This window comes from Etheostoma cragini, chromosome 17, assembly GCF_013103735.1.
Source record: "Etheostoma cragini isolate CJK2018 chromosome 17, CSU_Ecrag_1.0, whole genome shotgun sequence".
In the NCBI taxonomy this organism is placed as follows: Eukaryota; Metazoa; Chordata; class Actinopteri; order Perciformes; family Percidae; genus Etheostoma; species Etheostoma cragini.
In genome coordinates this window covers 22,234,119-22,259,596 of record NC_048423.1, presented here as the reverse complement: position 1 = coordinate 22,259,596, position 25,478 = coordinate 22,234,119, and the positions used below count along the sequence as shown (strand labels likewise).

At 40.7% G+C, this 25,478-nt stretch overlaps 1 protein-coding gene across 1 annotated transcript in view; it reads right to left on the bottom strand.

The window, feature by feature from the left end:
• hs3st1l1 (heparan sulfate (glucosamine) 3-O-sulfotransferase 1-like1) overlaps nucleotides 1-23,536 on the bottom strand; it is a 33,485-nt gene extending 9,949 nt beyond the window's left edge. The window contains exon 1 of the mRNA XM_034899285.1: nucleotides 23,070-23,536. The gene's annotated coding sequence lies outside the window, so the exon portion shown is untranslated. The remainder of the gene's footprint in view (nucleotides 1-23,069) is intronic.
• Nucleotides 23,537-25,478: the final 1,942 nt, after the last annotated feature.

The following is a 25,478-nucleotide window of genomic DNA, read 5'->3' as shown; positions in this document are numbered from 1 at the left end:
AGTCTTACTCCCTGAGTTTCTTACTGGTCCATCATTGATCCCTGTTCATCCCATCATACTTGAATCCCAGAATTTCATCCCAATGGCGTCAATGGCTTGGTCTGCTGACTATTCATTGTCTCATGCATCTGATAAGACGTATTATACACTTGTTGAATGATGACTAGACTTTAAGGCTTGAGTCTGAGAAGTCCATGATGCCATAATCAGGACAGTTCTTATCTAATAGTGAAATAGTCGGTTCTATGCTCCACCTCAGCAGCATTTCAAACAGTGAAACTGAAGATGGAGAGACAACATGTTCTTGTTTTGAGCAGAAATTACACTGCAGCTCTGACGGTAAGGAATAGTTGGCTATTTCGGGAGCGCATGAGTAACACAATGACCTAATCCACACCCACTTGTCAGCAGAGCCATTCATTACGGACTCCAAGAGGAGGTAATCTGCCATTTGCTCGTACAGCCAGACACATGTAGCCCCGTGCACTAGTTGTAGTGTTTCAATTTTGATCTTCTATAAAGTGCTTTGAGTTAAACTTCTACAATATAGCACTCTTTAAAGCTCGTTTTTTTTTTTCCCATGCAGAGAGGGTCAGTATGCAACACAGTCCCTTCCAATTACCAATCCTTCTGCCCACCGCCATCTGTGCACAAGTTGAACATGAGCCACCCAATTCGATGAAGGCCGGTGCCTCATGAACACATATATGTGATTCTGCTATACTGGCAAAATCTGCATGAAGATAAGAATCAACAATGGAAACATTCTTGGTTTTCCTGATTTTTGTCAAATAATCCTGCATCGAGCCACAAAGTGTCACTTCACCGTGGCGTTGTCCCTCCATTTAGCCAGCCTGAACACACCATTGTTCAACATACACAGATCTCTTTCACCCGCACTGCATACCCTGACCTAGGCTTCCTCCTATTTAGCTTTGACATTTGTCAATGCTCTGAGATTTATTTCAAGCATCAACTGACATTGTCTGGATTCCCAGGAGGCATTTTTGCAGATAGAATAGGCTGAGTTGCTCATCACCCTTGGATGAGTGGAGGCAACCAATCCCAAGGACGCTGACTCACTCAGGAAAGTGTTCCGCGGTCGGTCAGAAACAACAAGACGATGAGAAAGAATTCAATCAAAGGACGGGCTGATGAACCTCATTCAGCCTGCCACTTCTGATAAAGCACCTATGCCTTTCACAGTGTCGAGATCTCCCCGCTGCAACAGCCTCCTCATCACCGGCCCTGAGATGAAGCTAATTCTGCTCCACCGATTTAATGCTACTGTAATTCTTATCATGCTTTTCCCATCAAGCCTGTACTCGTGCTCACAATGAGTCTGATCTCCTCCATTTAAAGTAATTGCACCAGTTCAAGCGCAGAGGGAAATGCCGACTCGATCAAACACATTTTTTACTCTCTCTTTCACTCGTATCGGGTCTAATCCTTTGGAAAGCCGATGCTGTTCTGCAGTCTCGAAGGCATCCTGCAATATACACACATACATTATGGATGAATTACTTCATCAAATAAAAAGCAGGGCATCTTGTAATGAACTGTGAGGATACTCTTAATCTTTGATGAGGTCTATCTGATGAATAGTTTAATGAGAAGATATATGGGAAGGCCTGCTGGGAGCTGACAAAGATACCACAATTCTAATAAGGAAAGTGCAGCCAAATGCGTAATGTTTGGAGAATTGTGTGATTGTGTAGTGTTGTTTATTAAACTCTATCAATCTTACCACTCATTAGAAATAAGCAACGCATAAAGTGCAATCTCACCTTAGCCAATCTTTTCAGTTATGCACTGGGTAATTGGCCAAAGCATGTAATACAAATTAAAGGTGCAGTAAGCAGTGTTGCACCTCCCACACACACACTCTCTTTCAGAAGGATTCTGCACCCCCCTAGATTTACGGACAGATAACTACTGCCTGACACATTCACACACATGCTGCCTCCCCAACCGTCATAGTCTGTTGCTGATTGGCTGGAATAGTGTTTTGTGGCTTGTGCACTCCTTTTTGTTGGTTTTCCATTTACATGTGCTGTGTATTAACACCAGAGTTTATTTTTAGCGGACACAGAAAATAAAGAGCTAGTTGATATTTGTTTAAATTTGACCAGAAGTGTGTTGGATGAACATCACTTACTATATCTATTTAACAGACTAATATATATCGCATATGTGCAGTAGGGGGCATGGCATTTTCTTTGAGGAGGCCCACTAAGATATCCTTTGTTTATTTCCCATAACTACAGCTGGTGTGTGCAGTTCTACACAACTTGGAAAAGCCTTTGAGCTCTGGCACAACAGCGTGCTATTGGTAGGCGTGCGCCACAGATCTGCCAGTGTTTTCCTGCCATTGCAAATATGTACTCAGCACGGCAGAACCCGAGGTTTTTATAGTTGGACCTTCTGCGATGTGCTGTTGGCTGCCAAGCGATCCCACTAGCAAGCTGATAATAATGCAATAATAATGCTCAACTTAAAGCCGTTTCCCACAGGGGTGTCTTGTGCTTGCTCGCATCAGTGGTCCAAGTATTATACAGTTAGATGTGTCAGTACTGGTTATGGTGCTCCGTGCTGCTGCATACTATGTATGCCGGATATAACCGGCAAACATAGTAGACGCACAAGTAGGAGCAGTCTCTGTAAGGCCAGATGTGGATCAACAGACAAAAAAAGCCTGGCAACGTCAGACTTTGCCTCTCACCTTCCGCTCTTGATGTGTTCTCAAAGGCCCTTTGCTTCAGGAAACAACAACAAACTACAGGCTGAAATTGGCAAGTTTTGAAGTAAAGGTTGATCGTGCAACAAGGCAGGCCTGCTTTCTTCTTTAAGGGAATAATTGTAAAGATTTTTTGGGGGGAATATACTATGTAACCGGGACGTTTTGAGACCAATTGGAGGGTATTTGCTATGAAACACACGGTGACACACTGGTAAGAGCAAATTAAGTTTAACCATGTATTCAACTAATTTAAATAAACAGCTTTCCTTCCTGTATTGTGAACTTAATTTAATACTGGATGTGGCGTTTTCTTTTGAGCCGTTCAAATGTTCCACATAAACATGTTCCTTCCCAGGACTATTTTGCAGAGCCCTGCGTTCATAGCTTAGCCCCGCCCAAGATGATTGTGATTGGTTTAAAGAAATGCAAATAACTCAGAGTGTTTTTTTCTGCTATCCTGGAATGTATCTGTGGTGTAGTCAGAATTTATTCCTTACTACATAGATACACAGTAAGCAGAAGAGTGGCTGGCACAAAACAGTGTATCTATAGTTTCTTATTGACAGTCAGAAAAGTGAGATCTAGTTGGAGAAAGTCAGAGAGCAGACATTAATGACCCCAGGAGTACATGATTTGACTGTCACATGAGTGCACAGCCAGGATTAGCTTCACCGGTGTCTGGAGTACGTGCGAATGACAGATCAATCAAGCGTAACTGTGAGATATGCAGATCAGGAATGGAAAAGAGTATCAGACTGATACAGACACACACAAAAACACACACACAAACAGTCTGGAAGGTCCTTTAGCTACAGCAAATGACCTCAGAGTGGAACTTACTCACAGTTTCAAGCAACCTCATCTGCATAAGTGAATCAAGTTGTCGCCTCACGTGCTGCTCATTGATTGTAACACGATCAGAGGGATCGGACTGTGTAGGTTAAAACTTGCCAAGTCATTCTTTTAATTGTGTTTTGTAGCAGGCATATCCATAAGATTTCATCAAGGATTTCATTAAGCACTGGTTCACACTTTTTAAAGCCTGTCTAATATGACCCCACATATGTATATAATTATATATATAAAACCTGGAACAGAAGAAAATACATAACTGATGCACAGTATCAGGCTCATGAAGGAGCTCTTGCAGAGCATCACGTTGCCTACTTCATGAATGTTCAAGCGCACTTAGACACATACACAAACACACACACAAACACCCATCTCTTTCTGTTTGTCTGCTTCTCTCTCTCCCTCTCTCTTGTTCTCCCTCCAGTCTGTCCTTCCTTACTACTTATTTCGACTACCTACTTCCTAATCTGTTCATTTTTTACGGTCTTATGTTGAAATTTTTACTTTTATGTTAGAACCCTACCGGTATTTACTCTTTATCGTCTTGTTGGTTTTGTTCTATTTTGTACTTTGTAACCAGTGTCAGCACAAGGAAAGAATTTATTTAAAATGTGTCTGAATTAGAGCTGGACACTAGCTATGGTCTCAGATTTTGTATATCGTAATATGTTATAAGTGGTGTCTTTTCCTGGTTTTAAAGGCTGCATTACAGTGACGTGATGTAATTTTCTGATCTAACCAGACTGTTGTAGCTGTTCTATTATTTGCCTTTATACACTTAGTCATCATAACCACATTACTGATGATTATTTATCAAGAATCTCTTGGGGAAATCTTTTGTTTAAGCACCAATAGTAAACACTACGTTGTTGTTGCGGTATCGACATCGAGGTATTTGTATACAAATTTCGTGATATTTGATTTTCTCCATATCGCCCAGCCCTACTTGTAAAAATCCCATAATGAATGGGCCGTGTAAGGGGCCAGACATGGAAATAAACCATTACTTAATTCATTCATTGATTCATTCACTGTCCAGGGAAACACATTTCACACTAATGTAGTCTATATTTTATTCCCCCAATACTTAAACTGCAGGTGCATTAGAAAAGGGAGTTTTTCAAGTCAAGTACAAACAGGAGCAATTATATCAGAAAAGCAAGCAAAACCTGATGTTGATATGGGCACCTGACTATTGTGACAGACATGACAAAAGTGCAATAGACAAAATATAAATGATGGTACATTTAGAAAAAATATCTGTATTTATATAGCACTTTTCTAGTCTTAAAAACTCTTTATCATAGTGCAGGAACCATTCACCGTTCACACACACACTCATTCACTGTGGCCGTGACTGCCTTACAAGGGGCCACCTGCTCATTAGATCAACACTCGAAATATAACTTAACAAATATATAGGGCTGCAACTAATGATTCTTTTTCTTTATCAATCAATCTGTCCAGTATTTCAGGTCAGAAACTTGGTTCTGAGGGCGCGAGGTGAAATCCTCAAATGTCTGATTGTAACAGCCCAAAATAATATGACACACACAGAAATAACAAATCTTCACATTTGTTTGAGTGCCTGGAGCTGGCAAATATTTGCCATTTTTGCTTGACTGAACAACAAAAACTGATTAACCGAGGATTAATATGTTGTTTTATTGACGATGCATGTAAAATTGACAATGTCCTTCAGCTCCACAAATATAGAAATGTATTCTCATCATGACCATCGACGGGGACACAAACTGTGCTCATTTGCAGAGTTTGTGACTGTGCACAGTGACACCTTGGAGGCGAATAAAATCAGCGGCCAACTTTGAGCAACATCCTTGTAATTTCCTACAGTACTTGCAGGGCAAACTAGATCGAAAGGGAAGTGTTTATCTATAATAACAATCTCCAGCTCCATTTCCTGGTGCCTAGTCTCTGACTTTGGGCTTCAGAGGTCTGGCTGAGCAGAGATGGGGGAGGATGTCAACCATCATGGCAGCACGCAACTGTCCTATCATTACATTGTTTACAGCGTTGGCCTTATGTGCTGCTCCACACCCATGTCAGTGTGGCACCAGACAGCTAGTCGGCCTTCCCTCATTGCAGAATCTCCACTCCGCCTGGGAGGAAATGAAAAGTGCCAGATGGGCTCTACATCTGCTTTTAAGCTGAGTTTCCACTCCCAGCGAGGCTCTGTTTACACATTTTCAAGGAAGGCTAACCACAAGTGTTGGCACTCTCTCTTTCTCTGCTACATTTTATTTCCTTCTCTTGTTCTCCCTGGCAAATACAACACTAGGAGAGGTTCCAATGCAATCCTGCCGTACACGTCTGGTGTTCAGCCTGCATGGCGAGGTGGGATTTGTCATCATTTAAAATTACTAGAGCACGCACAAACTGAGATGAGGTTAGGGTAAAAAAAAAATCTCTTTTCATAAAGTCTCTCCTGTTGACTGAATTAAATGCACATGGAAAGGAAGACAGAGTTGCGAGGTGAGATGCATGTAGAGAATTCCGGCTCGCAGCTGGATAGACCTGTTTCCGACTTGGTGACAATATCCGTGCATGTGCAGCTCTGGGAGATGTGACAGAATCAGGTTAAAAAGATAGAGGGAATAAAACATCATGTCACTTCAGCAGGGTGACTTTCATAGCAGAGCAGAGCATCGTCGCTGCGGGTATGAACCCAAAAGCTAATGTTGGAGCCCTGGTACGGCTAATGTGCAGTGTTGGACAATGACATGCAATGGCGTTATGTAAATTATATATCACATAAAGGTATTTGAAATCCGTTACAGTTACTGCAAAAAAAAGTGTAATTAAATTACAGCTACCTGTGAAAATGTCCATGATCAGATTTGAATATTTCCTGAAAAAGGAGGACTAAAAGAGGACTAAAAAAAATCGACTTTTGTACATAGATCTTAATGCCTTATTGAAAAAACAGAAAAATCCAACCTTTTAAGGACACTAATTTTCTTTGTGAATGAATAATGTATTGTAAATAAATAAATGTTGTTCCTTAAAAGACAGGGGACATAAGTATACACACCCTTACGTTAAATTCCCATATAAGAAGGCACATTTTTATTATTAAAGGCCAGGTATTTTATGGATCAGAATACTGGACTGATAAAGCTTGCTTGGCCTTTGGAATTAAAAAAGCCCCACATCAGCATGGTTTTATTTTAGTTAGACTAATAGCTGGTTTGATTTGCATTGAGAGATGATTTTTTGGAAAGTATCCCATGCCAATCTCTAGATATGGTGTAAGGTATGTGATGATGTGGGTTTGTTTTAATTCCAAAGGCCAAGGGAACTTTATCAGGATGCATAGTATCCTGATCCATGAAATAACTGGCCTTTAATAATAAAAATCTGCCTGCCTCTATGGGAATTTAACATAGGGGGGTGTCTACTTATGCCCCCTGCATTTTAAGGAAAAACATTTATTTATTTACAATGCATAATTCATTCACAAAGAAAGTGGTGTCCTTAAAAGGTTGGATTTTTCCTTTTTTTTAATGAAGGCATTACGATCTATTTACAAAAGATGATTATTTAATTCCTCTTTTTATTCAACTTAAGCATGGACATGTAAACGTATGACCACCACTGTACTCTCAAGCTGTAATTAAACATTTTGAAAAAGTTGCATTACTTTGATAAAGTATTCACACTACTACTACATTTTAAATGGAGTAAGGTATACTCGGTAGCTTCTAACATGTCCGTAGTTTCCTTCCCAACACTGCTAATGACAGTATGTTATATCCCCCAACGAACCAGCACTCTACGCCACTTTACTGCATGTTGAAAATGAAGCCCAGGCATAAGATAAGTCTTCAAGAACAAGACAAGTCTTAATTAACAGAACTACATAACAACTTATAGTAGGGCTTCTCACTGTGAATTTCATCCGCGCCCTCACGATGCGCCATTCTTCATGAATAAGTCATCAGTCCCCCACGATTCCCCTTTGGCTTATTGCTCGTTCTGCCGCCTCCATGGCCTTGTAAAACCAACGGAAGTGTTTATGGGAGATAAGAGGCAAAGGAGGTCGCAGGCCCAATAACGCTTTTTATCGCCCCACGTTCCACAGCAAGGGCCATTTTATGGGTGAATTTGCTGAAGACGAATTCTTAATTAGAGATGTTTGTGGACCTGGCATTGAAGGCCTAATGGGGGGGATAAAAAGAAGCAGCAAAATGTGCATCTGCAGGATTGCTTGTTGGCCTGCTTTGTCACTGAGTGTTGCGGCAAAAGATGAAAAAAAACTTGTTTTTTTGTTCTCACAGCGATGTCAATGAAAAAGAGCCTCTAATGGGTTTGTGAGGCTTGTTTGGTTTGGTGTGAATGCGGTGTTTGTCAAGACGAGTTGGAGTCCTTTGTAAATTAGCTCAGGTTATTGATTTCCTCAGCGGCTTATCTTTATTAAAGGAGTCTACCTTGTCAATGGCATTACTGCCTCAGCCATTAAGTTCAGCTGATTCTATTTCCCATTTCCCAAGAGACTTAAATGGCTTGTGGTTAATAGAACATACATTGTTTTGTCCTGAGATTATTAGAATAGTCAACAAGATAATATAGCAACCAATGGAACCCTTTTGTCATCTTGTTCTGGTGTCCTTGGTTGGACAATTCTGAACAAGGTGAGATGGAAGGGAACTAGCTCAAATGTTTAATCAGGCAACTCGGCAGACATGGTTTTACCAGACCAGACCAGACCTGGATATTAACTGAGAAAAAAGGGCAAAAATGAATTACTCATTTTCCCAGACGAGGGACGAGGGATCTCGTCCTTGGTTGCATAATTTCAAAACCCCATAAATATCTCAAGTCCATAGCAACAATGAAGCAAGATTACATGAGTTTTCTCTTTAGGCTCCTTAAAGCAGAAGCACACTGGGACTGAACTCGCTTTACCTTGGCGAGAAAAATTTGTGTGACCCTCTCAACCTCATTCTCCTGACAGTAAAAGCACAGCAACGGGTGGGACAGTCTTCTGAAGTTAACCCCAAAAGAATTTAACAGCTTCATTTAGCAAACAGTGGAACAATGGAACATTAGAGGAGAAGTGTGATGCCATCCTCCCCTTCTCCGCTAATCAACCCCTGCTGTAAAGCCTAGATTAACCATCTTTCACTTCATTTGGATAGAGGGTTGTTTTGGGGTTTGCCTGATTACATCTGTCTCGAGCACACACCATGCTTCTATTGGTATTTAACTAAGATTAGCTTTAAATTGACGATTAACCTTTGTAATCCTGCGTGCATATTGAAAATGGCTTGCGTGTCTTTACCACAGCCGCACAAAAGAGAAGCCGCATTATTGTTCAGGGAAAATTGAGACTCGGAAAGCAAATGAGGCAGCGTTATCAGCCTGGTGCTTGGCTAGATAATGAAGATGAATCTTCAGACTAGAGAGCCATGTCATAATGAATCCGAAATGATGAATTATTTTGCTTACTTGGCGTGCCTCTTTTAATAAAAACTTCACTCTGACCCAAGCAAATTGCCACCCTTATCTTGCAAAGAAGCAGACGTTACTTGTGGGAATAAGTGGTGGCTATTGTTTAGATTGCTGTATTAGGGAGTAATCAGACATTAAATGAGTCATTTCTTCGTATTTAACTCCGACTGGGGAGGTAATGGTTTCATTTGCTGGGCAATGAGTTTTCACATGTGGTGTGCTCCTTGCATTAAATTACAGGCGGATAAAACTGCATCTGTTGCTCTGGAAATTACAGATGCACACATGCTGCTGCTCAAACCACTCTGTGCAGAACAGTTCAAGAACCTCTCTAGTGACTTCTATTATTACAGCATAACGTCTGCCGTTCCAATGTTTTTTGTTTAAAAAAAGTCAGACTTAACTTAGCCACTGTTACTCGTCGTGCTAACGCTATGTCTTGCCTTGCAGAATTTTTTCCGCCAAACTTCTAACGTTATTTATTTTTTTAGAAAAACCCAACGTTACCTGTGGTCAAGTTAGTGTTTCTTAAAAAAGGATTTTGTTTTGGAAGGGAGCAATGTTTGCCGGTTTTGCACAATAAAAATACTTTAGATTCTGCAACAGTTTCATGCATTCTCGATATAAGGTTATTGAATAATTGCTGTGGAACAGGGATAGGCGATATGGCCTAAAATCCATATTTTAATATACATTGCAGCCTCATGCAATAACGATATACAGTACATATATATCACAATATATAAATTATAATTGAACCATTTCAGACCAGGTTACACACACACACACACACACACACACACACGCTGATCAACCACAGGTTCACAGTCCAAATAATGGATGTTGCATCTGTCTTTTTCCCCAGCTCCTCGTTTTCTTTTTCTGTCATTGTTTACTCAAAATGCCAATGATACGTTGGAGCCGGATGCAACTCAGGGCTCTAAATTTTGCTGGTATATTGATGGTTTAAGGCTCTGAGGTACGGCTCGACCACGGGTACGTTGTAGCTGCTTAAATCCGAACCAAGTTGAATAAAGGATGTTGCACCGGCCTTTTTCACCAGCTTTTCACTTTTAGCCATGTTTCCTCAAGATGAAGCTGTATGTATGTATGAAGCGGTGGATTGCATCAACGTGTGATAGGCAATACAACTAAACTCTCTATCATCTATTTTGTATGATTTATATTGCATTTATATCGCCCATTACTATTGTGGAGCCAAGCAAACTCTTTGGTAATAAAAGCCTTTAGTAAACATGATGTCCTTTCAATGTTTCTTTATTACATTCTATGTACTTCTGACTGTAGAATAAGCCATTATAAAGGCCCAGTCAAGTGAAGGAAAGAAAATACTGTGATATACTGTACCTTGTACCATCAGAATCCTAAAAGAGAGTCAGACCGCCCAGAACTAGTCCGACTTAAAATAAGACACATAATACTACTAAAATGAGGACGTTACGTAATGTTAGGGACGTGATTGCGTCATGAATTTAGGCCGGTAAAACTCTTTAATTTTATTTAAAAAACTGTAAGCTGGCTTTTGGTTTCACCCAACGGGACACAAATCCCAATACCCTGAATGAAAGTCCTGTATTTGTTTGGTCTATGGTGTTTTTGGCCTCCAACGTCGCCTTCCAGGCAGCTGACCCTAACCCTAACCCTAAACATAACCACTGCCCCGCTGCCTGGAAGGAGACGTTGAGGGCAAAAAACACCAAACACCACCCAGACCAACCTCCTTACACAGAAGTGGGCACTCAGATACTTTGTCAGCTTACTTTCTCGTTTGCTCTCGCAATAACATACTACTAATAATATAATACTATGGCCAATAGAGATCGCTGCCTAACAAAAACCGTAAATATGTGTTGATTCAAGCTTCATGGAATAGGGCAATACTGTTGTTTTCTGGGTCAGGACGGTGTGCAATTGCCTAAAGCCCAATAATAATAAAGAATATTCACAATTCAGAAGCTGATCTTTTGGCCTTTTTTGCCTGAAAACTAACACAATTGTTGCTGATCATGTTTCTGCCTATTAATCAATTCATTGACTAATTGTTTTGTCTCTAAATACATGAGATTAGGATTTTTTATTTAAAACCTTTCACTTGTCAACTTCTCTTCAAAGCTGTAAACCAGAAGACCCGAGGACAGTAGCCAAAACCACATTCTCCGTACTTGTACATATAGTGATGAAATGAGGATGGCGTATTATTCTTTGAAATCTTGGAAGCTGACATCAAATGCCATACCTAATCCCCACTGTGCTTCAGACCTCTGGAGCAGATCACAGCCCACACCTTGTAATCCTGCTGCAGTTTATTAAGGGGGGATGATGTAAAGAAGCAGCCATGGGATGAAAATTCATTGTGAAGGTAAGTGGCAAAAAACATCTGTTTGAATTTTATTGGCCTAAGCTCTCCCCGAGTTATCCTGTTAAGTTTTTATCACACTCTTACTCTTTGAACCAACAAAAAGATCTTATCAAATATATATAGTAAGATGGTAAAGTACTCCCTGTGCCATACTTAAATAGGGAGCAAAGCCCCATTACAGGAGCAAAAGCATTTCCAATAATGGAATATGCATACACACATCAATTGAGCATGCATGCATGAAATATTTACCTGACTGAATGAAGACTAGTAAGTGGGTTTGTAAATGAGACATTAATACTGGAGCAGACATTTGAACTAAATGCATATTGCAGATAAATCATCCTCTTTTACTCCAATATACTGGTTAACAAGGGGAAAAACCTTTTAGCTTAAAAAAATCATTTCAGGGTGTGTATAATTTACTGTCATTCACTTGAATCCCAATTAGGAATTAATGTTATTTTAATGTTGCCTAGATGATACATAACTAAAAGCAAATACGAAAACAGTCATCATTATCCTCTTACACCCAATTTATTGCTGCTCATATATATATCTATTTTAATTAACTTTCATAATTATTAACTGGTCAAAAAAATAACATGCTGAACAGCTGCTGCACACATAATGTAGATTTGTGTGTGTGTCTGGGCGGGGGGGGGGGGTATAATTACAAGATTAGAGTGAGTAAACCAAAATGACGTCAATTGACATGGAGAAAAATAAACAACTTTGAAAAAAAGAACATGAAGGAATCAAAAGGAAGCTATAATCTGAATGTGTCCGATATTGGACCAGATCAATGCTGATTGTATTTCTTTATGGCCGGACTGTCACATATGGTAAAAGCAAGCCAAAAAAAACTCTTATAAAAAATCAGTTATATTAGAATTTAGGTTGAAACAACAGGGCCGTCTTCTAGAAATTGGGCCTATACGCTACCATGGTGCTAGTCTATATCATCAACCTTTCATTTACGGATAGTTCCAGTTGGGCCGCCAAGGTCCAATGTGATTGGTTTAAAGAAATGCCGATAAACCAGAGTTTTTTTTTCCCATCTCGGAATGCTCTGTGGACCCTCCATCGCAGCACTGTGGAGTAAGGTCTGGCAATCCCTTCTTGACTCATCTCAACTCTACTTGTCTTCTTTGGTTTTCCATTAGGAAAAAATACTCCCTGGTACCTGTTCGCGTCACCGCCATCAAGGTCCCAAGCAAGCTGAGGCCATACATGAAAACCTGCAGACTACTGATTGGTCAGAGAGAATCGCCAGTAATCACTGCGTCATAACTGCTAGTGACAGATGGGGGGGGGGGGGGGGGGGGGGGGGGGGGGGGGGCAATAGTTTAGCCAGCAGTGTTTGTTTTTTCTGCCGCCTCCAGCTGCTTTTGAAACTAAGTGTTTCTTCTGGCTGTGGCAACCGCCACATGGCTCTCAAACAACACACCTTCGACGTTCTGTGTGCGCCGGGTTCGGTCGAGACAGTTTCCTGTGGCGGCGCTATGACGACCAGCCGAGTTGAGTCGAGCCGAGCCGAGCCGAGCCGCTACTAGCTGTGGGTAAGCCATAACATGGTCCCCAACGATCTCAATCAGCACTACGGAGTGCTCCCTGCACAGCCTCAAGAGATGGCTACTAAGCCCTTTGACAGTAAGCATGACTGAGGCATCATTAACACCGGTAAAATAGCTTTCTCTGCATGCTAATCTGTAGCCACACTTTGTGTGTGTGTGAGAGAGGCCTGTGTTACATTACATGTACCTCTCTTTGTAAACTTTGGTTTTCTTAGTCAACTATTAACGAGGGCTAAATGTTTTGATCTGATGGACACTGTGAGGATGTTATTTCCTCTTCTGTGTAACTCAGAAATCAAAGCACAGACCGTCTACGCTGCCTTTGTAAGGTGTGTGACCTTCCCACAATAAACCTTAATCAAAGTCTATAAAGATCAAATTTCATATTAAGAAAAACCCAGATATTTGCCTTTGGAACAAATGTCAAATGTTGCTTCTGGTGGTGGTGCGAAGCGAGAGCCCGCGGGACCGACCAATGCTTGACATTTTGTTCTCATGAGTATTCATCTCCTCCTTGAAGATTACTACCACTGGTGTGTAAAGATCGGGGGTGGGGGGGGGGCTGCCTTCAGCTGCCTCATGTATTAAAGCTGAATTAGTGACTCTAGTTCTTATCCAAATGACTTGGTCAAACAAGTTTGTATTCCTAGTCAACAGTACACAGTTATTTACTTAAGATTTCACAGTAAAACCACTGTATATGATTTTTACAGTAGAATGCTGTAAAGTTTCCATTACAACCTTGTCGACATGACAAAATCACAGTAGTCAAAGCATTACTGTAAAAAAAATCACATTATAGCTACTATAGTACTGTAAATAGTTAAGTAAACTGTTGTGTTTAATTGTTTTGTGTTTTACTGTGAATTCATAAAATACTATAAACGGATGTACCTTTACTGTAAAAATAATTTACAGTAACTTGCTGGACATTTGTTGCCAGTAACTTACTGTAAATTTTACATTGAATTTGTTAAAGTGTAAGTATACAGATCATACAGTTCTTCTGCCCTTGGGATGTGATTTTTGTTTTGTGTAAAACTAGTCCTCACAAATATAATGCAATACAAATGCACGTACCACACACACACACACACACAAATGTTTGTGGGGATACTTACCCTAATCCAATCCCTAAACCTAACCCTAACCCTAACTAACCCTTACCCTAACCCCATCCCTAAGCCTAACTCTAGTCGTCGGACGAAGCGGGGGGGATCATCGAGAGAACTTTCTCTACCTAACCCTATCTACATGCCTAACCTAAACCCTCACCCTAACCGTAACCTTAATCTGACCCTAATCTTTACACCAAGTCTTAACCCTTTTTTTATTTAAAAACTTTAACCTAACCATAACCTTAATCTGACCCTAATCTTTAAACCAAGTCTTAACCCTGAAACAGCCCTTTAAAGATGTGGGGTCCAGCATTTGGGCCCCACAATGCTGTCGGGACCCCACAAGTACAGTGTTCTGGTTTTTGGACCCCATGAATAGAGTTAAACAAGAACACACACACACGGCCCCATTGGTCTATAAAAATCCTATCGGGGTCCCCAGCCAAACCCTAGACAGGCCTCATTATGTCCAACACTCTGCTGCCAGGGTTCTCTCCCACTTCAAGACCTGGCAGCACATCACAACCAACCCTCATCCACCTTCACTGGCTCTCAATTAAGTCCTGCATCAGATATAAATTCTCCTTCTCATCTACAAATCCATCCGACCTCCTCCATCCATACACCCCACCCCAAAACCTGAGGACCTCAGACGCTGGTCTGCTCTCCGTTCGCCACACCAGACTCTGTACCTTCGGAGACAGAACCTTGGGTGTTGCAGTCCTATCCCTCCGGAACCCTCACCCTGCAAGTATTTGAAATCCTACATCCCTAGACATTTAAAAACAAAACTCCTGAAATAACACTTATTCACCATAGCCTACAACCTCCGTCAGTATAGCAACAGTTATTCTGTAAACTGTCCATGGTTTTTTTTAAAGACGCTATATGCTATTTAAAGAAAATGTATTATTATTATTAATATTAGGCTGATTGAAACACCTTCAGCTAAACAAATACTATCTTGTTTTTTTTTGTTGGTTGGTTCTTGTTGAGAATTATAAATATAGGCACTACACTCATGTGTAATATTAAATGTTTTTTTTTAATGGATAAATCAGGGATCAGATGATCTGACACCAATTATCTTAACACATGTCAATGGGAAAGGCTTTTTTTCCAGTTATATCATTTCAATAAAATGTTACTTAAATATTGGGTTGGCAGGGTACCAGACAGACAAGAAACATATTTCCCAAACAGAAACCAGTAGAAATCTCATATGCTGTATATTTGTTACTTTCCCTTCCTCAGCCTCACACAAAAAAAGCGCACACGCACCCACACAAAATAAATTGATGCATATGGCCGAGCAGAGGAATCTGAATCAAAACAAATCCCACTCCAAATGACGGGGTCGTGATCTCTCCGAAGCAACAGATACGATTAATCTGATAAATATGACAAGATCAACGTGTGACACACACTAAGCAATAATGAGGGATATGGCTGACATGTGCCTGCTCATATGAGACAGGAGGAGAAAAAAAGTAATGAATAAATAACTTAGCTTGTTATCAAGCAGAACGATTAATATACTTCTATGACTTGGCCATGATAGCTAAGTCAGGCTTTCTTGAACCTGTTGATGAAAAAGAGGCTTTCACCCACTCTTACCCTGTCCCTTTTGCTGCAGAATTGAATAAAGTAAATCAAAAGGATGTAACGATGCATCTTGATTTGGTTTAAAAATCCATATAAATGTGTAAAGATAACAACCGGTTGAGATCCAAAAAATTAATCGCGATGCAATTTCCAAACGCCCTAGGGTGTAATTAACTTCTGCTTTCACTTGTCTGACTTCAGACATCATTACGTGCTATTATGGTTACAGGTTTGTTTTAAAAATCTGATTATCCATGTTTTATGTCATTTATTTTATTTAAAGTGTGCATGTTATGAAAAAAAAAATCACTTTTTCTGGGATTTGGGGTGTTATTTTCTGTCTCTGGTGCTTCCACATGCATACAAACTTGGGAAAAAAACTATCCATGCTGTTTTGAGTGAGATACGGTTTCTGAATGTCCTCTGTCTTCAGTCTACAGGTGAGCTGGTTTACATCTGCACGGCTTTCTAAGTCACTAGCCCAGACGAGGTCGCTAGCTGTAGCACATGGTAGCGCTGGCATGCTAGCTCGTTCTCAATGGCAAAACACCGCTACACACAAACTAGTTCATCATAAGAATTATCTCATCACATTAATGCGTGTTACTAACTCAACTTCTTCCCTTTCCCGGAGTCTTTTGCTCTCTCGCCTCTCTCCTCCTATTGCTTCTTGCAGGTGTTTCTGGCTCTTGAGCTGTGGAGACCGTCAACCTTGAGCCATGGTTCTGCTCGAGGTTTCTGCCTCTTAAAGGAAGTTTTTCCTTGCCTCTGTCGCCTAGTGCTTGCTCTTGGTGGGAAATCTTAGGTTACTGTAAATAATAGTTGACCATGCTCTTTTATGAAAAGCGCAATGAGATAACTGTTGTTGTAATTTGTCACTAGATAAATAAATATAAATTTAATTGAACAATCTCCAAAAGAATTACTTCCTGTCCCCCTTCTGCAGGTATTCCACAACCCCTCATTTTGAAGAAGTCTCCCAGCTAATCCTGCCTTGGACTGACCAAAGTTGGAGAAAGAGTTATCTAGCTGATGGGATCTTGCCTAACTACTGAGCATGTGCAACTCCCAACAAAGATGAGACATCAAGTGAGATGTCTCACTCTCTAGGTAAAACAGAGACCACACACACACAGGGTGAAGACAGGATCTGCAGCAATGTGCAGTACAACAAAAATACAATGTTTTTTGGAAATGAAACCAAGAAAACCTATTCTGGTACAACTTCAAAATACAATCACAAACCTGAAAATGAGCATATTATGTGCGCTTCAAGATACAATACAATTTCAGTTGCACCTTTGATAAGAGGACACATGTGTAGTTTGACAAATTTATATAAATAAAGGAATATTTTTCTATTCTTTAAAAATAAAAATCCTGAAGAAAATTTTTTAATTGTGTTGTGAACTTGGACCAACTTCTAACCCGTACCTATTAGTTCAGAAAGGCAGTAAATTAATAAATAGGCTGTTTCTGCCATCAGATTCTGCCTGCGGTTAATAAGGCCTAACCAAAGGCTGAGTTCAGACTCTGTGGCTTTTGATGATGAAGACGCAGCTCCCAAGTGCCAGAAATTGAAAGCTTTAGTGCTGCTTTTTAACACTATGCTGTTGGTCCACAACGTGGCTATCCGCCCCTGAGATATGGCAGACAGCATATGGACCAAGGTGGCTCTTTGCTCCATGGTTTGCTGCCTGCTGCACACTCATGAATTATGGAATTCGGCACAAATATGCAAATCTGGGCATTAGCCTAGTTATCCCCTTACTGTACTGTAAGTTATAGTGACTTATCTATTATGTATGAACCATGGATGGGAGTAAAGAGGTCCTGGCAGTCGGCTTCACGGCCCTCGCTCACACTTTCACATCATGAAAAAGCATGAACAGCAGGGGAGGTGGCTCCAAAACGTTAGCTTTCTGACGCTCCCCATCTCCAAAGACTCGGGAGAATTAAAGCTTGCTTCCATGCTCAATTGCCAAGCTCCTTAAAATAACAATGGCTTCCACAGGATTTGGAAGCCTGGAAGATACGTAGGGGAATAAGCATGAAGTTATAGCTAATCCTCCAATTTCCCCCCACAAGGCTGCTATGAAATGCAAGTCTGATCAGTAATCAGTCCACAGGGGAGGCAGACAGGAGATCCAGCCAACTCTGCAGGGCACACATAGAAATCAGCCTCTGTATGACATTACAATCACAATGCTGGGTGAGTGATTGTACTCGGTTAACCTAATCATAGCGGTGTGTAAATATACAAAATCAAGAAGCCAGCCGAAGGCTCAGTTTTGAAATCACACACACGGTCTGCGCAAAAGGCTTCAAGACCAACAGAGACATCAGTAGCTCGGATTAAAGTCTATCATCACGCACACGACAGCTGACAACTTTGATTTAACAACGTGCCCAGGAAATAATCATACCTGGTCAAGGGTGAACACAGTTGCTATGGTTACAAGACAAAGCCACTCCTTTACACGGCACCATAGTCAGCAGTCCTGCTAGTTTCTGACAGGAGAACATTTACTAGAAGCTGAAAGTTGAATTTTAAACGGCATAATTGTGGAAAAAGTGTCTGAGTTTTAGTGCTTTAGGGGTCTAACGTTGATACATGACTCATATGAGATAAGATAAAATAAGATAAAGGTTTAGCCTGAGGGACATTTCTTTGCTGCAGTCGCAATACAAAGTGGGAAGAGTGATATTTGTGTATCGTTATGTATCAATAAGTTATGTATTACGTCATATTCAACATTTGGAAAGACTCATCATGCTGTTCAGTTTGTATTCCACTCCCAGTGAAACTAGAGATGCACCTAAATATAAAAAGTTACACGCTGCGCCAATGGTATGTACATACTTCCTGTCTCCTAAATGGGCGTGGCCTCAATTAAAAGTAGTGGAGGTTGTGTGGATGGAAGTTACAGTATATTTGTATAATTGATTAATACATTCTCTAGCTAACTTTAAATATTTACACAGCTAAAAATACAATTATGAAAAGTTGAATTAGGGCATTGGCTAAAGTTAGCTGACGTTAGCTAATCTGTGTTGCAAGATCTCGCAAGAGTTTGTTGCTTAGACAGAAAGAAATGCCCTTTTAGGGTCTGAATGTTCTACAGATATGTGGTGTTGTGAAAGTTCCTTGCACAAGTCCTTGTTAATTATGGGTCCAACCAACTATGGGTCGTAACAATCAGTCATAATCTGTGTTCACTTTTTCCAATGGAATCAATATACTTAGGACCTAACGCTAGGCTAACAAGCCTGGCCCTAATACTATATCTGAAGTCTCTTTTATATAGACCTTAGTGGTCCCCTAATACTGTATCTGAAGTCTCTTTTATACAGACCTTAGTGGTCCCCAGGCAAAGCGGAGAAAGGGGAGGTAACCTTTCTCCTTATGACCTCATAAGGAGCAAGATTCCAGATCAGCCTATCTGAATTTTCATTTTCTCAAAGGCAGAGCAGGATACCCAGAGCTTGGTTTACACATATCACCATTTCCTTCCACTGGGGGACCATAGGCAGACTGGGGGAACTCATATTAATTAAAAAAAACTCATAAAGTGAAAGTTTCATGCCATGGGACCTTTAAAGAAAAAAACAAACGTAAAGACTTGCATCTCTTTTTTCTGGTATCTTCAACTACAACTAAATAAGACAAAACCAAAATCAAGGATATAATGTTTACTCGACATTCTGTAAAACTAAATTTAAATTTCAGTTGGACTTGACTACATAAATGATGACCTTGAAAGCACATTTTTCAGCTGAAAACTGTTTTTTTGCATAAGAGCTCTTATTTCCTAAGAGAGAATCAACCCACCAACCACAAAGAGCAAAACTCTTTATGATTCAACTATAGAAAATAGCATTCCTATCAAACACCATTCAGCTAATAGTTTTCATAATTTAAAAAAAACCTCATCAAATATCCATTGTTTTGGAATTCCAATCCTTTAGCTTTCTCCCCCAACCTCCTCTCTCTATCCTTCCCACATGAAACTCTCCTGAAGTTACTGTGTAACATTCACTGACCCTGAATATTTGCCCCATTATATATCACTACAACAATTTCTTTGTGGATTTAGATATCATAACACCTCCCTCGTCCACCGTCGTCTTTACAACCAGACTCATAAACACTTTCAGGAAAATCCCACAGACCATCCAGCCCAATGCCTTATATCTAACTCCACCATTACTTACATATCTGTCCCAGTTTCACTTCAGAGAAACAGCCAGGTTCATTAGTCGGGGATGAAAATAGCGGGCCATAGTGCACTGCCATAGTGAGCCTTCTTTTGTTAAATCAGCACAAAAAACACACATCCACAACATCTCCCCGAACACCACCCACCCAAAGAAAAATCATGACCACAGTTATTCAATACAATACATTCATAGCAAAATAAACAGCTGTAAACCGAATTAACATGTAGATGTGACACTAAGCATCTTGTATATGTTTCTCCACAGTACATGACTCCTCCAGAAAGCTCAGGTACTTTTCCCACTTCCTATTGTCCACATTCAATCTGGCAAACCGTTTAAATTACCTTTTTTCGAACCACCCCCAGCCATTTCATAAGCCAATTCTTGGATTCATGGCACCCCTTTATCCTCTTAAAAGACTGTGTTGTCGGGCTGTATGCCACTTCTCTCACTACAGGAATATACAGTATATGTTTGCATTCAATGTGATACATGTATTATATTTTACTGTTTTCTGCATCCGCACTTTGACTAAGATTTGTGCTTACATGCAATTCATATATTCAGCACAGATCTTTCATTTTCAGTGTTTGATTTTGTGTGTATCCAAAATGAATTAAAAAGGCAATTAACTCCAGTAAATTTACACTATGGCCTAAAGTCTAGTGTGTGTGTAGTGTGTGTCTTTATAGTCGCGTACACCATACAGCCTAGACCCATATAGTATCCTAATTATGAGGACATTAACAGCCCAAGCCCTCACTTTCAAGAGCCCGGTTGCTAAGTGCTGCTTATGACTGAATACTGTGAAGGAATGAAACTATTTTAGATACCCACCAATTAAAATCCACTTTTAAAAAAAATGGGATGAGGCTGTTGCTGCCGCTGAGAAACAGCATGTTTCATTTGAATTTCATCAGAGAACTTATTCCAGTCAAACACCCAGCGGCGAAATCTTCAGTCAGATATGGGTTGGGGGTGGAGGTGGGGGGGGGGGACCGGGTTTAGGAGGTTAGGTAGATGCACCCTGTGTTTTAGAGATGGGGGGTAAGAAATCGCAATATTTTCTGTGGCAATACTGTATTAATGCATCTATGCCAAGAATTTTATTATTTAAATTGCACCTGACAATTTGACTTTTTGGAAGTGGAATAATAAAATCTATTGATTGCTTTTTCAGTCCACAAGATGGGGCAATTGAAATTTTTTCTGGTGAGGTCAGCAGGGGTGACCGTCAGCGCGCACGAGGAAGTTAAAATCCATTTTGGCGACAATAAAATGAAACATATCGCAGAACATCGCAATATGTTTAAAATGGCAATTATATTGAACCATGACATAAGTATCGTGATATTATCGTATCTGCGCCACTGCCACCCTCGAGTGTGTGTGTGCGTTTTGACCGACCACACAATGTTAAACCGACTGGTCAACAGGGACTCAGTTGAGTGACCAAAGCTGTGTGACGGAGTGAAACTCAGATCTTCCTCCAGTCTGGTACTGGACATTGAAGAAAGCTTGGAGGGTGTCCGGTTCAAGTCCTTGTTCTACAGTTATCCCATTGCGCTTTTCATAAAACAGCAGGTTTACACCTTAGTCTGTGATGTTATTTCCAGAAACCCAACAGTTTAGTCCCGGTTTCAAAACATTCTCCGTCACACCGTTCCCACGGTATCTGTTTTTTTATGACAAGAACAGAAAGTGCACTTGACAAATCCCTCTCCCTCCCAATGTGAAGTTTGTTTCAAAATAAAATGCATTGTCTCCAACGGAAAGAAAGTCCTTTTTTATCCAAACGTCAAGTCCAAATAACACATTTTAAAGCTGGAATTGCACTCCTGCAATCCAGTGATTTTACAGAAGATTATCAACCAATCAGAATCTACCGGCACATGCCTAGTTAGGGAGTGTGGACTTGTAGCTGGACAGGTGCCGCCCACACCCCCCACCTCATCACTGTGACATCTCTCCAATGCGTGCGTGTGACTTCCTGTGTGTGCGTAATTTTAAAAAAAAAACAGTGAAAACATTGAAAACATTGAATTTCCCCAAGAGGGGATTACTTTTACTTTACTACTTTATCTTTTAAGCATTGTCACACTGTGACAATGTGTCACACATTGTGGTACTGCCATGTGAACAGACAGTGTTTAACGTGTGTACAGCTGTGTATGGTGCACAAGGAAACACTTTAGAACGTGAGAACAGCTATTTAATTTTTTCTTAGGGGAGGGATAGAGGGGGGTAATGCGTTTGCAAACACTTATGTATGCCTTTGACAAATGCTGCAGCTAGAAGCAACAGCTCACATAAGCCGACACCCACACGCTCATAATTAAAGGTGAATTGCACATCCTGTGGGAATTTGCATCCTGTGACGTAAGTATGTGGCTGCTGGAATTTCAGCACACAGGAGATATAGGAGACGTGGTGCTGATGGGAACACAATGGCACATCAAGGCTGCCTTCCACCAACAACAGGAAAGTGGCAATAACCATTAGAGGCATGTATCCGCCCTTCAAATTGAGCGTGTACTTATTCACGTAAAATACAGTATGGCACCTTTTTCATCCACCAGTCTTCAGGACTAAAAGTACAACATGCGTCTTAGTGAGCTTTCTGTTATTTGAATCTAATTGAAACTCATTTCTAGCCAAAACTTTTAACGCATTAAAAGTGTAAACGTAAAGTTGATGTAATCTGAAATATCCCAAAGGGTTTTTTTAGTAAAGAGATTGCTCCTACGGGAGCTTATAAAGCAAATTTATGGGATGTAGCATTTGATTAGTCCGATCAATACTCTATTACAGAGGATTTAAATGGGATCTGCAGGGAAAAGACAAGGCAACTCATTTAACATGAATGACTGATCATGTTTCAAAATGTCCGAGACTCAGCTTGCTGCGAGGCGATTCTGGATTTATCTTAATAATTGATAAATCATTCGCCAGTGAATAAAAAAAAGAAAGCACAAAACATCCTTCTGTCAGACGCTGCATGGAGATTCCAAGCGTTAAAAAGCATAAAAATGCGCATGAGCCGTCGTTTCGTTCAGTTTCACACGGACAAAAGTAGAGGAAATGTGTCAAGAAAATCTGGTTACCTCGCACGGGGTTCAGGATCTCAGCGCGCCTCTTGGGTTTGGGTTGATCTCAGGACCTGAGGATGGGGATGGTGATGGTGATGGTGGTGGTGGCGGTGGTGATGATGCTGAACCACGGAGCGCACTTTGGCGCACTGCCGGTCCACATGGAAGAGAAGGAAGAAAAGCGTCCGTCTCTCCTCTCATCACTGATTCATCTAAAGACAGACACCAGGGGGGTACGGGAGTCCTCGTTTGTTCAAAGAGGAGAACTCGATTCCCGTCTCAGGTCGCGCAGACGAGCCTGTGCCCAGAAACGCCGGGGAGAGTTGTGCCCAACAAGCCGCTGCTTTGCGTAGCAGAAACGGGAGGGAGCGGGGAGGAGCCGTCTGCTCTGCCGTCAGATGATCAGGGAAAGGTGCTCTCCTCTCCGAGACTCTGCAATCACCAGCCGTACAGAACCGCGGTTCCCACTTTAACCCAATAACCCCTGACTAATCACCTACTCTCAGCGGGGACTAGGCCTACTTACACTGTCACTCTCACATGGGATTAAAGTATTATTGTTCTGCCTGTGCAGTTATACTGTATACAGTGTGGCCAGGTGACATTTAGCTGCACGATATTTTCTTTTTTTAATTACCGTCATCGCGATAAACACATCACGGAAAAGGCTGCAACATAATAAGCCACTTTGAAATGTGTATTGTGTTAGTTCAAAGAAAATATCAACAGAAAACTGCATTTAATAACAATTATAGTGTATCCTTCATTAGTGTGTGAAATTATAATGCATACATACATTACCTGAATTACACACACACACTCAGTACCTATACATGCACTAAATGGAGAAATGTCAGAGTGGGGGGGCTGCACGTTGAAAGGCGCCCCGAGCAGTTGGGGGTTTGGTGCCTTGCTCAAGAACACCTTGGCACTGTCCAGGAGGTGAACTGGCCCTTGCCAGCTACCAGTCCCCCACCATACCTTGGTCCGTATGTGGACTTGAACCAGCAACCTTCCAGTTCCCAACCCAACTCCCTGTAACTGTCATTCTGTTTTTAGTGCTGCCTTTTATATTTAATTCAATGTCTAATATGTTCAATAAAAGAACCTTGGACATGTCCTTTGTTTTTTAATTCAACAAGCAATGAGTTTTAGCAGAATACTGAGCGCAACAGAACTGAAAACACTATAATATCTAATGGTAATATTGTTGTTGCGATATTGAACAATGTTATTGCATATTTTCCTCACATTGTACAGTCCTAGTGAAAACTATTTAATATTACAGCTTCATTTGGGCTCAGGTGTATCCAGTAGATTTTGCATGCATGTCTATAATAAACAAAAAGTCTATATGGAAAAAGCAATGGTACTCCGTCTATAACGTGTGATATGACTGTATATTAACACCATGGAGAAAACCAGACACTACACGGAACATAGACACAGTGTCAGCAGAAAGAACATGCCAAGGCCATCATGGCCATCACCACTAAGCACCACTCCACTAGAAATATTATAGTGACATGAGAAAATTAAAGGGAAACTGAAGCAATTTTACACATGGATGTATTTTACCTGTCTCGAGCCGGGGCTTGAGACTCTACATGACAATGTAATTCAAAATGTTCCCAACCTTGCTATTAAAGGGACTGGTGTTTTAACCCAAACTATGATCTTTTTTCTTATCTTAACTATTCGTTTTGATGCCTACACGCTGCATGACGATCACTTTTTGACTTTTTTTGGCAGCGGAAACAATCATTGACCTCACGGTGTCCTGTACTTGGCTCACTGTAACCTTTCCTAGACTAGATTTATATTAAACATACTAATAACTGTCACGTGGCCAGTCATAACAAGACTGGTCGGCTGTCGCCGTCATTTCGTAGAAAATCACACAAATGTCTGTGCATGCTGTACGTTTTTTTTTGTACAACATCAAACATACCCGTTCATGATAAGGTGTTGTCAAAGAATAAGAGTGATTGTTGATAATAACTTTGTATTGATTTGCGCTGACCTTTCTCTCTCATGGGACAAGTGACAGAAAAATCCCCCACTCCTTGAAGCATCGGCCATCATTACCGCTACAGTCCTCCTCTCACTTATTTGAACGTTTCCTTTATTGTGCCTCCAGTCTTTACTCAGTGTGCAGATATACATTTGCATAGGACTGTGTGTGCTATTGTAGAAGTAGGTACATTACTTTATAAGGCTGTGTGTAGGTGTTGTTCTCTGCCCGTTACAGATATCTCCACGTTATGCTGGTCTCTGAAATTATTTCTTTCTTTCTATACACATGAAGAGGAAACTTTTCTTTCTTGGTTCAAAGCAGTATGTCTCTAAGTTTAACCCATACTACCAAACTTTAGTGATTTTTTTTTCCCTTTGTTAACATCTCCTTGCATCTGTATTTCTAAA